General features: G+C 38.1%; 1 protein-coding gene across 1 annotated transcript in view; it reads right to left on the bottom strand.

The window, feature by feature from the left end:
* Nav3 (neuron navigator 3) overlaps nucleotides 1-13,191 on the bottom strand; it is a 583,384-nt gene that overhangs the window by 346,347 nt on the left and 223,846 nt on the right. The window lies entirely within an intron of this gene.

The following is a 13,191-nucleotide window of genomic DNA, read 5'->3' on the forward strand; positions in this document are numbered from 1 at the left end:
ATAGGGACTAAATTTTGTACTTGGTACTTGTAGGAGGATAAAGCACTCCAAACAGTAGAAAATAGTTGGTCTGAGAATATGTAGGGTGAAAATGTAACTAGAAAAGGAACTAGAAGAAAATAGTGCAGCCATAAAATATTGATGAAAGTAAACATATATAGAGTTGATAAAGGGATATAGGATGCCTTGCTATTAAATTTAATAGTGCATGTGGGTTTCAATAGTGTATTAGACTCTTCACGTGCCTAAAGTGAATCACGCAGTTCTTAGCTTTGTGAATCAACCTCTACAGTTTTTTTTTTATGAATTAAGGATGACAATACATTCTATGCTACAGGGATGTTATATGGATTAAATAAGATAGTATGTTTAAACCACACAACCGAGGTTTCAGAGAATTGAAACGATTGGAGATTTTTCATAAAATTTATTCATTATACTATAGAAAATACCTGTTTCTTTGTTTAGAGTCTATTCATGAATGAATCAAGAAGGAAAGAAATGACCAATTAGTAAGTAAAAGTACTTATTGTTCTATGGAAAGAAAAAAAAACAAGTTAGAAACAAGCTTCCTTTAACTCCCCTTTACTCCCTCCTTTCAGAGAAGATTCTAGAGCACCTATGTAGGAAGGGAGTGGTGTTTGTTTAGAAGGTGAGTGGAAGGAGGCTTGATGGCAAAATGACCTTAACCAACAGAGATCAGTGTCTAACAATGACTTGAGAGTATGGCCCTCAAGACCCTGTTTGTTGTCAATCTACAGACTACTACATACACCCAGGGCCACAGAGCCAGAAAACTGTCACAGTTAGAAGCTTCCAAAATAAGGAAGTGGGAGAGAGAGGGCCAGATGTGTTCAGACAAAAAGATGAACAACCCACGAAACCCTGCACTGAAGTGAGGTCCCTCCTGCAACGATCAGGAAGCAGATGGAGAAAGATGACTATCCTAGAGATCAAAGCAAGTCAGTGCCTCCTTACCAGGAAACTCTTATTTCCTTAACTTGAAAACTATAGAAAGCATTCACCCCTACAAAGCTATTCCTGAAACGATCTAAGATAAGAAACAAAAGTGATGTCTTTTCTTTTAGAGATGCTGAGTATCACCTGAAAAGCCAGTTTAATATATTCACTGAGTTCTTGGTAAGTCAGAAAATAGGGGTCTTTGTATAGACCAACTCAGGTTCAAGACAATCCACAGCCACCATGCATCTCAAGTAAAGCAAAAATAAATTGACTATTATTTAGTAATGAGAGCATGGTGCCAACCAGACTCATTACCATTAGTATAAAATGGTGTGGTGCATAACAATTTAAGTCATAGAATCTATCAGGCATAGTCTTGCTGGGCAACTGGAGTTTAGTGAGTCATCACCTAAAAGACACCGAGTAGATGAGGAAAAGGAACCACTGCATACAATGAGAATCAGGAATAAAGCTAGGAGACATGTACTTAAAAGAAATACCAGGAAAAGAAAGTATACCAAGGGTTAGAGCACAACACCTTGAAAAGAAGAGAAACTAATGATCTACAAATCAAGTTAAGCAGCAGGTAGTTGATAAAAAAATTGGTAAAAATTTGAATGCAATAATTATATAAATCCCAAGTATTCCAACCTTGGCAGACAAATGGTGAAGGAATGGAGATATTTGAAAGCTGAACAAGTTTGAGTTTGGTTGTACTAATCTAGGCAAACACTTACTGCAGCCTTATCTAAAGCAGTAATAAGGAGAAAGGAATGGGGACGCTGAGTAATCAGGTAAGTAAGATACACTAATAACTTTGCTGCTCAACTATTGTGGTTGGGGAAAATGGGGGCAAGGGACTCTTTGAGGGTGGCTTCCACATCTCTGGCTAAGGAAAGGGAAGACAGAAGGATGTCATTTGTGAAATAAATGGAAGCAGCTTAAGAAGGGAATTTGAGAACTTAGAGAATGGAAGATAAGGAGAAGAGGCAAAATTAAGTTTTAGCATTGTGTTTATCCTTAACTTATGCTAAGGTTTTAATCCTTTGGAACCTCAGCAGCTATATTAGAAATGGAAAGTCTCCTATTTTCTACCTGAATGCATAGCTTCTAAAATCTCTACAGATTCAGCATAATAGGAGGAAGAAGGAGGTTAGGGGAGAGGATGGGAAAGAGGAGGAGGAAACACCTGAAAAAATTTTTTGTAAAAATAAGCAAAACAAAGCTGGGAGCTCTCAAGAGTGGACCATGTGCAAAACTCATTAAGTCAAAGCACACTGATAGATTCATAGAGTTTTGGAGTCGAAAGACACCTTAGAGATCACGTAATCCAAGGCAGCATTTTTATAGATGAGGCGATAGTGGTTTAGAAAGGATAAGACACTCGATAAGATCACACAGAGAGGACATCTGTAGACTGGATCCCAAGATGCCAATGCTGCCCCTACTGACCACACTTAGGAATGATGGGAGGTAGAATCACGCATAGACCAAGCATCCAGTATTACACATGAGCCTGCCGCATTGTATCCAGAGTAACATCACTGAAACATCTGAACACGGTTCTAAATAACGTTTCAGAAAGTAAACTTTTAATTTACTTGTAATGTGCTTCCACTAATCCTGCAGGAAAGAAAGTATTTATGTCTGTTGACATTTGCTACAGTCCCATGGAGATAGCCCATATTTTATAGGCATGGGGCATGTTAAATGCCTTACTCATGTTCACAGAGGTAATAACTTTGGGGATCATAACTTGAGCCCTGGAAATCCAGTTGCTGGATCTATAGTCTTATTATTACTCAGAGTATCATGAGGACATTCTTTCTCTCAATCACTCTGAAATATAGCATAATTTTGAAACAAGTACATTTACACGATTATCATCATGTATATTATCATCTGTATTAACTTCTAAATGTGCTTCAAAGTCATCTAGGTAAACCACTTTTTTATATAAAGTGCTCATTTTTGAAACTTGCTAAAAACAAGACAGAGTGCTTTTAAAATTTGTTTAACTTAGTTCTAGTACTGCCTACAAGGCAGTAGGCTTACCAATCCAGAACTATTACATTGACCACAGTGTAAAAATAAGCAATACCAATAAATTACATACCTAACACTAGTATTTGTAACTAAATTCTCCTATCACTACCTAGGCCAGGGCTGCTGATATTAAAGAACATGTGTAACAGGGAGGCCGTATAAGTTGGCAAACCCTTCGCTCTGTCACCGAACTCATCAACATTTCAACCACAGGATGCCATAGCCCAATCAGGCAGGAGATTAGAGGCAGTTGCCCTCAACAATTGAAATAAATGTTTCTCAAATATGGTTCTAATTCCTGTGTGTGATATCTAAGCAGAGGTATTGTGCGGTAGGACGGATTGTGAAGTACGCCAAGTGTCTGAGGAAAAGGCATGCTTCAGAACCATATGGGCTCCTAGGCCCTGACTCCACCATGGTGTTAGGAGTGGGAAGGAGACTCTAAACAAGTATGGCTGACAGAAAACGTTAACTGACTGGACGCAGGGATAGGAAAGACAGCAAATCCACCAACGTCAGGAGAGTAAGTGTGTCGGTTTGTTGTTAATTATTCAGGGATTTTTTTTCCCACATGACTTTCTTTCTACAACCCCACCTCATCAATTTTAACATTTTCTCTAATGTTGCGTGCTATTTGCATTTGAATTAACACAAAATATTAAAAGAATTGTGCTTTTTGCTTGAGCTACAGGGGCTGTTTACATGCTGCCCAGTTGGGGAAAAAAAAACCAAGGACTTTCTTTACCATGAAATAGAGTGATGTTTGAAAATATTTTCTTTAAATATCATAGCGTCACAAAGACAACACTGTCCTGCAGTTTTATCATATGAACAACATTAAAAGCACACAGGAGGAATATTAAAATACATATATTGGAGTCAGCCTTTGAAAATGATGGAAGGCAGAGGACTATATGATGAACAATCCAAAAACAGATTTTTAACTCATAAAAGGAGCAAATAATTACCAGTGTTCTCTTATTTCAAAAGGCCCAGGGCTATGTTATCATTCTCAAAATGGAGTATCACATAGCAGTGCGGGGCATAGAAAAACAGATACCTTTAATTAGTTTTGAGAAATGATTTAAATGGGGACTTTTACAAAAAAGAAAAAGAAAAAAGAAGAGACTATCTGGCCAAAATCTTAAGTACAAAGATTTTTACTGGAACGACTTCAAGAAGCCCACAGCTTTGGTGGCACTGTTTGATCCTAAATCCCAAACCACAAATCTTACCAATCTCCATCCATTAGGTAAGATTACGCCACTCCTCGTGGGCCCTAACTTGTTCAACATGTCAGATAACAAGCAGCTTTCCATTGTAGTATACAGGGTTCTATTGCTAAGAGATGGAGAAGAAAGTCACATGAGTGGCTCCAGGTTCTGGGGCTCCAAAAGAAGCCATGCGATGCTGCCCATTACAAAACACATCTTCAAGTTCATATGGCAGCTCACTTTGATCTGCTCCACAGGAACCACTAGGTTCCCCTTCCCATCTAGCATTCTGGACCACCCAGTGATATCCTATGAGGTCTCCTTCTACTTAGGTATGAGAGGAGACTTCATAGCTACCACTCAACACCATCATTGTGTTGACATGAGTAGAGCTGCTGCTTTTATTTTGACTTTTATTGTTTTTTCTTTCCTCATAGCTACTGATGACTGAGTGTTGTTTACAGAACTGAAATACTGTCATAAGCCCTTGGGCTATGAGATTGCCATTAGTGCCTTTAAGTTGTTAATAAGGAAAAGGCTTATGACATATTTTATTTTCACATCTTCCAATTGTGTAAAACTACAAGTAAGCCATGTTCTTAGATGGTACGTCTTTTGTCATAATACCCTTTATCATCGTCTCCTCTCAGCACTCCATTTTTAGTCTCTTATGATCTGGGTCAAATGTTCACTTCAACATCAAGCTTACTGTTCTTCCTTTGGGAACAAATTACCTCTTGTTTTAATTCCCTTATCACTTGACTCTCTCCAGAGCAGCCTCTCCTTCCACCCCATCCACACACTGGGCTGCTCAGCGGCTCGCACTGTGGTTTTGTCTTCTCCATTCCCCCTCTGTGCATTGAGTCCTTCCATGGTAGGTTTCAACTGTTGGCTTCACTTAAGCACACTGCCTGGATATATTCCCGGCACATCTTGTGGGAAAGAAGTGTGGCTGCCAGACACTGAGCCTCTAAAGCCACCAGATCTGCACTTGCTCCTCGTCCTTTGCAAGTTGCAGAATTCACGTTCTCCATCTGTGGAGCTTCCTCCTAACCCCTGGGTCTGGAAAGGCCTTATGCTAATACTTTACAAGTACAAAGGAGAGGATTGGCAGTTCCAACAAGGAAATAATAAAGCAGCAACTGAAATCGATACCCAAACCTGGGATTAACGCAACAGCTTTTAAAATGGTATCCTCACCATCGCAAATTGAAAAACAAACAGTCATTTGGAGAACGGATGCTACGAATGATTATTTAAAAATATGTTTCAAGGATGACTTTGATGGGATGCCCAGTAAAATAATGAGAGAAACAATTGCCAAGATGTTTCTTCCTGTGCCCCTGCCTCCCACCTCCGCATCACCTCCAGAGGGGCTTCAGACCCAGACGGAGACACTGCGTCATCATACGTTCATTATTTTTTTCTAACACTATTAGGAACGGCAGCAAAACTTTGCCAATGAAGAGAGGACAAACAAGAGTGCCCTTATGCATATGGAGGTGCTTGTGCACAATTGCTCACTGAAGTGAATGCTAACAGCTCTCAGCAAATGTGCGATGACTCCCTTGAGGGACACTGAGGTTGACTGAGGCTGGAAAGAGTGAGTGCCACAAGAAAATAACAGTGCCTATTCCAAAATGGGTCCCCAGTTCCACAGGAATACCCTTATAACATGCTTACAGTGAATTACATGTTCACAGGTGTACATCATGGGGCATAGCTGTACCTACCATTTTTTTTAACCAATGGACAACTTACATGAGGTCAAAGATTTCTTAAGCCATGTTTGGAGTATACACAAGCCAGAGAGGACTCACTTGTAGAATGTGTCCCTTTCATTGGAAGAACTTCTGTTTGGAGCTTTGCATAAGCCATGTCTATCAGAAACACAATGACAGAGCATGATATCGGCATTTCTCGAGGTTCAGGGAGGGTCAGTGCAGTAGCTTTGTCCTATTACTGGTGGCTTGTGGGTGAATGAATAAATGAACTCTCCATAATCAATGGCTAGAGTTTGTCAACTAAAAGCTGATTATTTGTGGAGACTCCATAACAAATTGTATACTAATTCCCCTGTGTGTTTTTGTATAGGGTGCTCACATCAAGCTCCCCGGAGGCATGTGGCCTGATAAATAGTTCTTAAATACCAGAAGAACATAACATTAATCCAAACAGAAGTTTTTTAAAAAATTAAACATATGTCTATCCTACTGCGAGGCCTTCCTTTTCTGTGAGAGGAAAGCTGATTATTTTTGTATATATGTTTATAAAAATGTCACCTAAAATCATCAACTTATATCTCTATTCTCTTTTCCTTGGCCAGTCTCATATGGAACGTAAAATATACTTCTAACTTAAGAGTGGATTCTGGGAATGTGTCAGTGGGTAATGATGCCTCAAAAACCCAGTCACACATTGCCTGAGGACCCAGCAGCTAGAGTCATTACCACACTTATGAATCAAGGACATGAGTCTTGATCTTACTGCGTCCTTCTGAAGAATACAATGTCTATGCTTCAGTCATGCAAATGGAATTACACAGACTGTGGAAATCATGTATGTACATAAATCATAATCCTATGTCTACAAACACAACTCCCTGCCCTAGATGTAAACCTGCTTCTTTTATCAAACTCAATAAAGTAAACAATGGTTTTTACCCTCAATTCTTACCAAATGTAAATGTGTTACTCTTGTTATTAAAGATGCTCAATAACTGATTAGCATTAGTGACCATTACCTAACATATATTCTGTATTTTACTTCTTTCTTGTTTATTGTCTGCAGCCTCACAAGATCTTGAATTCTATTAGGACAAGCACCAGGAGAGAAGTGTCTCCCATCTCCTAAGCACTTGATGAGTATCTGTGAATGAACAGAGTAATTTGCAGTCAACTTGCCTTCAAGTACACAGAAGACCTTGCACGGACCAGTTAAATAAGAGTGGCATTAAGCAGAGTTTCGTTTTCTTTTGTTCATGATGGAAGATGCCATTGGCTACATTTATAAGTAAAAATTATATATCCTTTTGACTTTTGTCTACAACAATTTCAGTCCATTATCTGTAAGAATTAGCCTAAAAAACATAAAAACCTAGTGGTTTTAACAAAGGGCATTCTGAGAAGTTGAAGCAGTAAGGACTATCAGGTGATAGAATGTGGGGGGCAGATGATCCATTGTCTGTTTATTCGTCATAGACAATGCAGCCATGTCAATAAAAATAATGTTATTGGATATTTTAATAATCTCCAAACATACAGGCAGCATCTGTATATATCTACCTTTCAGGAGGGATGAAAATGGAGATGACAGAATCTCAGAACCAAAGCATTTTTTTTCTATTATACAGGTAGGTGTGTGTGTGTCTCTCTCTCTCTCTCTGTGTGTGTGTGTGTGTGTGTGTGTGTGTGTGTGTTGAAATGTCCAGATTTATATTTCTGGTGTTCATGAAGAGTGACAATATGGACCGTGAAGGATGATGGGAACATTTGGGAGGGAAGGCTGCAATCTGTTTAGTGAGTTAAGTCAGGTCTTCTTGCTCTCATGTAACATGTGTGCCCCAAAGACACATCTGGACTATCCACAGTCACCATACGGCTCAGCAAGAAATCATCAGCGGTTCCAACAGCTTGAGCTATCATGATGCATCCTTTGCAAACCGCTTCTCCTGTGGCTGCAAGTGTAGCCACTGGAACGGGACCTCTCAAGCGAAGGCAAGAAATTTAAGACAAAATGTTCCCCTGACACTAAACTCAGCTCAGGTTTTATGCATCGGGGAAGTCCTAACTGCTAATTTTTCATCACGGTTTGTCTCAGAAAATCCAGTGCTGGTATTCAAATTGTTTATCGCCAAACAGCCAGCATTTTTGTGTGGAAAGAAATAGACTCATAAATGTGTGGTAAGTTGAAGGCAAACCTTTGTAAATAAACACACTTAATTTATCACAAGGCACTATTTATTTCCTAATTAGGAGCATGATTTTATACCTAAAACTTTACTGTTACCATTTTTAATCATCTTACAGTGTTCTCATTTGTTGCTATACCATATAGGCTTACTGAATTCTTGATAGACCTTGAGAGAACAACAATTTTTAAAAAGAGACTTCATGGATATAAGTTCAAATACCGGCTTTCAATTTTCAAGGTCTCTATTTCTCCAAAGTTCTGAAATAGTTTGGGCAAAAGACTTTACTAATGTCACTCTGATAGCCATTGTTAATGCCAAAACACTAATTGGTATGGCACTGTGATATACTTAGTGATACTGAGTTATCCTCAGCTACAATGCTACATCTGTAAGGAGCCTCTGGGTGGTGTCTTGACTCTGTTCTGTTCATTCAGAAATGCCCCACCATCTAGAGCAGCAGTTCTCAACCCATGGGCCACAATCCCTTTGGGGGTCTACAGAGGTCACATATCAAATATCCTTTGTATCAGATATTTATATTATGATCCATAACAGCAGAAAAATTAGATTTAGGAAGTAGCAACAAAATAATGTTATGGTTGGGCATCACCACAACAGGAGGAACCGTATTAAAGGCCTCAGCTTTAAGAAAGTTGAAAATCCAAACAGAACTATAAACCTGGATGGAGGGGGGAGGACCTTGGACTTCCCACAGGGCAGGAAACCCTGACTGCTCTTAAGACTGGAGAGGGAGGGGGAAAGGAGTGGGGGGAGTGGGAGGGAAATGGGAGGAGGGGAGATGGTGGAAATTTTTAATAAATAAATAAATAAATTTAAAAAAAAAAAGAAAGTCGAAAATTATTAATCTAGGTCAGTTCCCCTGAACATGCCTGATCTTGTCAAAACTGCCTAATCACGGAGATCACATGCATACGTCCTATTTCCATGCCATGGGCATGTCATTTTCATTACTTCTGGAAGCTTCCTTCCTGTCATTATACAGTTCATCATCACAGACAATTAGCACCCCTAAGTGTCTAATATCACCAATTTTAAGAGAGAGAGGGGATGGTAGAGGAGAACAAAAGGGAAGAGGAGTAAGAAGCAGAGGATGAGGAAGAGGAAGGGGAGGAAGGGGAGGAGGAAAGCTAGATCTCTAGCCCCAATCACACTTTTACTTCAGTCATATCCTTCCAAATGCATTTGGTATGTTAAACACAAGGCATACAAATTCAAAGCTATTCATTTATACTAAAAACACCCTTATTCATTCTCCTTATCAGTATAGCTCTATGAATAAAAAAGTATATTTGACCAATAAGCTTAATATTTCAGACATATGTGGAAAATTCATTATTAACATCTTTCAACCATTCTTTTTACTAGACACACTTACTGATAATTAAAAGACTTATAATAGAACATGACAGTTTATTTTGAATTGATATGTGTTGCATAGTTAGGTGAAATTATCAATGCAGGAATGAAAACAATAATAGCAACTGTTCACTTCCCTGATGAGAAGGCCAACTTCTTAAAAGACAATATATTTTAAACATGGAATCAAAAGACATTAATTCAGTATCAACACAAACAACTTTAGCTGAGATTATTAATAAAATATTTCAGATTCAATTTTTCATTATAAGTTATAAAAAAGCAATAATTGTGTGTATTAACCCATGATCAGAATTATTTTCAATAATCTTATGATTTTTTTTCTTTTTTGATATTTCTGAGACAGGATCTTGACCTTTGACCCATCCTGACGTATGACTCAAGTTGTCTTTACCATATGGCAATCCTCCTGCCTCAGACTCCTCAGTTCTGTAGTTTATAAAGATGAATTACTTAGCTCTTATGACTTTTCTTTGGTAAATTTATATCTTCTCTTATATGGAAATATATATATATATATATATATATATATATATATATATATATATATATAGTTTCAAATATCAAAGTGTTTATCTGGAACGGTGTCTAAAGCCAACCAACAGTCGCTTTTCCAAAAATTACTTTTATATGAAAATACTTCTGACAGAATAGAAGGCCGCTCAGAGAGTTAAACCTCTGTTAGTTATTACTGACAAACTAGGCAATTTACATATGTCTAAAGTTAGACCAGAAATGATATTTGAAAACTTGAAAGGCATATACAGACTTTTTTAAAACAGATATAATTTATACCAAACACAGAACTGACTAAGAATTATTTTATAAATATTCAGTGATTCTAAAGTACTGGGTAAAAGCATAGGCTTTGTGATAGGGATCAGGCTGGATTGCAATCTGGGCTAAATTATTCATTATTCCAGTTACGTTGAGAAAAATTACAAAATCTCTCTATGCTTCTGTTTCCCCAATTATAAAAGAGCAATGAAAACAACCAGATTTTATAAGGATTAAATATAGTATTTCATTCTAAGGACTTAATCCTGTTTCCTAAAAAGGCTTAATCATTGTTTGCTATTGCTTTAGGAGGACAGTAATATGTACAACTAAAGTTAAAGAAGAGGCTCAGAGCAGATCATCAGGCCATACCATTCCCTGTGCCTGCGCTGGCCGCTTCATACATATCATCTTGATGGTGTCACAACAATTATGTGGATGACCATGAACCTACCCTTATCCTGAAGCAACAATGGAGCCCTAACAGGTTCAACAAACCTAGGTCAGGACACTCATCTGCCAGTCTAGAAACTAAGATTGGAACCTTATCCTATAACTACATGGATTTACACACACACACAGAAAAAAATCCTATTGTCATGGGTACCTCATATAATTTTTACCACAATTTTAGAACTTGAAATGTTAAGACTGGGATACTCAAGAGATAAAATATACACAGTCCAGAATTCAAGAAGCTTGTCTGGGATCCTGCAACTATACTTTTTTTTCCTGTCTTTGCCCATGGTATATACATATCTTACTCTGAGAACATTAAAAAGCATCCCCTTCGTCATTGTCCCTAGGAAAGAGCAATCTGAAGACTATCAATTTAAGGTCATAGTAATGAAGGGACAAAGTGGGATATCTTAGAGGGGAAATCATGAAGTTCTAAGGCAGATAAAAGAACCATCACTGCTGATTGCTAGAGTTGAGCTCCATTTCACTTACACAGGAAATACCGGGAGCGAAAGAAGATGGACTGATATATGATACGACCTGACAGATGCTCCAAACCTTATGTTAGAGCAATCATAATCCCTTGCATTTCCTTTATCTTCACTGCCTTCCTTCCTCCTATCCCCTTCCTTTCCCTTCTGTGAGCAACACATTCTAAGGTACCCTAACTTGGAATGAGAGACAAAAATAGGCTGCCTGGGTAAGTCTTAGTTGGCACTCTGTTTTAATCCCCAAACAGGCATGTGGCATCTGTGTGTTTCTACCTCTCAGAATGGTCTTTCTGTAGTCACCGCTCAATATAACCTGTCCAACATCTTTTACATTTTAACCTATGGCAACTTAAATCTCTTCACTGCTTATCAGAAAGGAATCTCACTGTGAAATTCATCAGCCATATCAGCTTTCTCATTTGGCTTCATGCCCTTGCTGGAAGTTTCCATCCCTAGTTCTTTTCTCCTTTGTCACATAAGGGTTCCTCATATTTCTATGCTATAATTATCTCCAGGTTCCCCTGTTGTTATCATCTTCTTCTTCCTCCTCTTTCTCGTTTTTCTCAGTATCTTTATCTTTACTAGTTGGCATTATCTTCTCTTAGCAGTCTGCAGCCTAACTCGGGTACCTCTTTAATCATTTCCCCCAACTGTACCTATCCCACCTTTCAGGATTGATTTCTTATGCTCCCCCTCTAGACTCTGCCCATGATGGTGCTCTGATACCTATGTTATTTCAGAACTTCTTGCTTCCATTCAAGTTATTTCTTAATCTTCCTTCACCTTAAAATATTCTGCATTGAATGGATAAAACATATCCTTCTGCTGAGGTTTCTGAGTTCAGTAAGGTCATGCAATCCAATTCTTTTGCAATTACATTTCTCCCTTGTAGAATCTTTCCCTCCCCAAAAACCTTTGAAAGAGACCATTTGTCTTCCTTGCTTAGAGAGTGGATATGGTATTGAGAATTCAGGAGATTCTTTCACAATTAAGTGTATGATCAGTGAAGAAATTTAGAGTGGTGGTATCTAAAAGGGCATCCCACCACAAAGTTAAGAAGGCTGGAAAGGGGTTTCTGTCTGAGAGTCTCAAAAAGGCTAAAGAAATATAGGGATGAATTAATGTCAATAGTCAGGAAATGCCCAACTGCATAGGGAATGAAATACTTATGTTCATCCAGCAAGACTTTATTATAGGAAAAGTTGAAAAGATTACAATTCTAGGAGACTTCACTTTCAAAATGTTGTTTCTACACTTGACAGCCTTCATCATGTTTTATGCTGATGGAAACTTTTAGGCAGGTTTTTAACATGACACATGTGATAATGTACCACTGAGAGATTTTTATACAAAGCCATAAGTAGGATATTCCTGCTGCTGCATGCCCAGAAACTTCCTGGATAGGATATATCATCTATGATGTAGTTAGTTTCCAAAACAATGGCCCGGAGTTGCTGTTTTCTCTATGACAACACCAACATAGAGAAATAAGCACTGTAAGCCACTCCATTTGTGGGTAAAATACTCATTGTAACCTATTCAGGGACATAGAAAACCCGTGAGGGAATAAATATTTACTGAAAAATAAAATTCCATGATAGCAGCCCCAATCAAACACTGTGCAATACTTCAAAGTATTGTTAATACCACTTTAATAAACCAGTCTCTCTTATTAACATGATTGAGAGTAAAGTAATAAAGAAAACTAATAAATATCCTGTTCTGTTCAGTGGAGTATCAACTTCAGTCGTGTTGAGTTCTAGCTTGGAACTTGATTAAAGTGGTCATGAAATGTTCCAAAATTGAATTTGTCTAAAACCTCTAAAACAAAATTGTTTCATTTAGTTTATTTCATCGCCCTTCCATGAAAGACTGGTACCAATTAAAACATGGCCAGGATCCCCAAGAGCCCTAAAATGGGAACCATAAA

Source organism: Arvicola amphibius, chromosome 17 (genome assembly GCF_903992535.2).
Source record: "Arvicola amphibius chromosome 17, mArvAmp1.2, whole genome shotgun sequence".
Lineage (NCBI taxonomy): Eukaryota > Metazoa > Chordata > Mammalia > Rodentia > Cricetidae > Arvicola > Arvicola amphibius.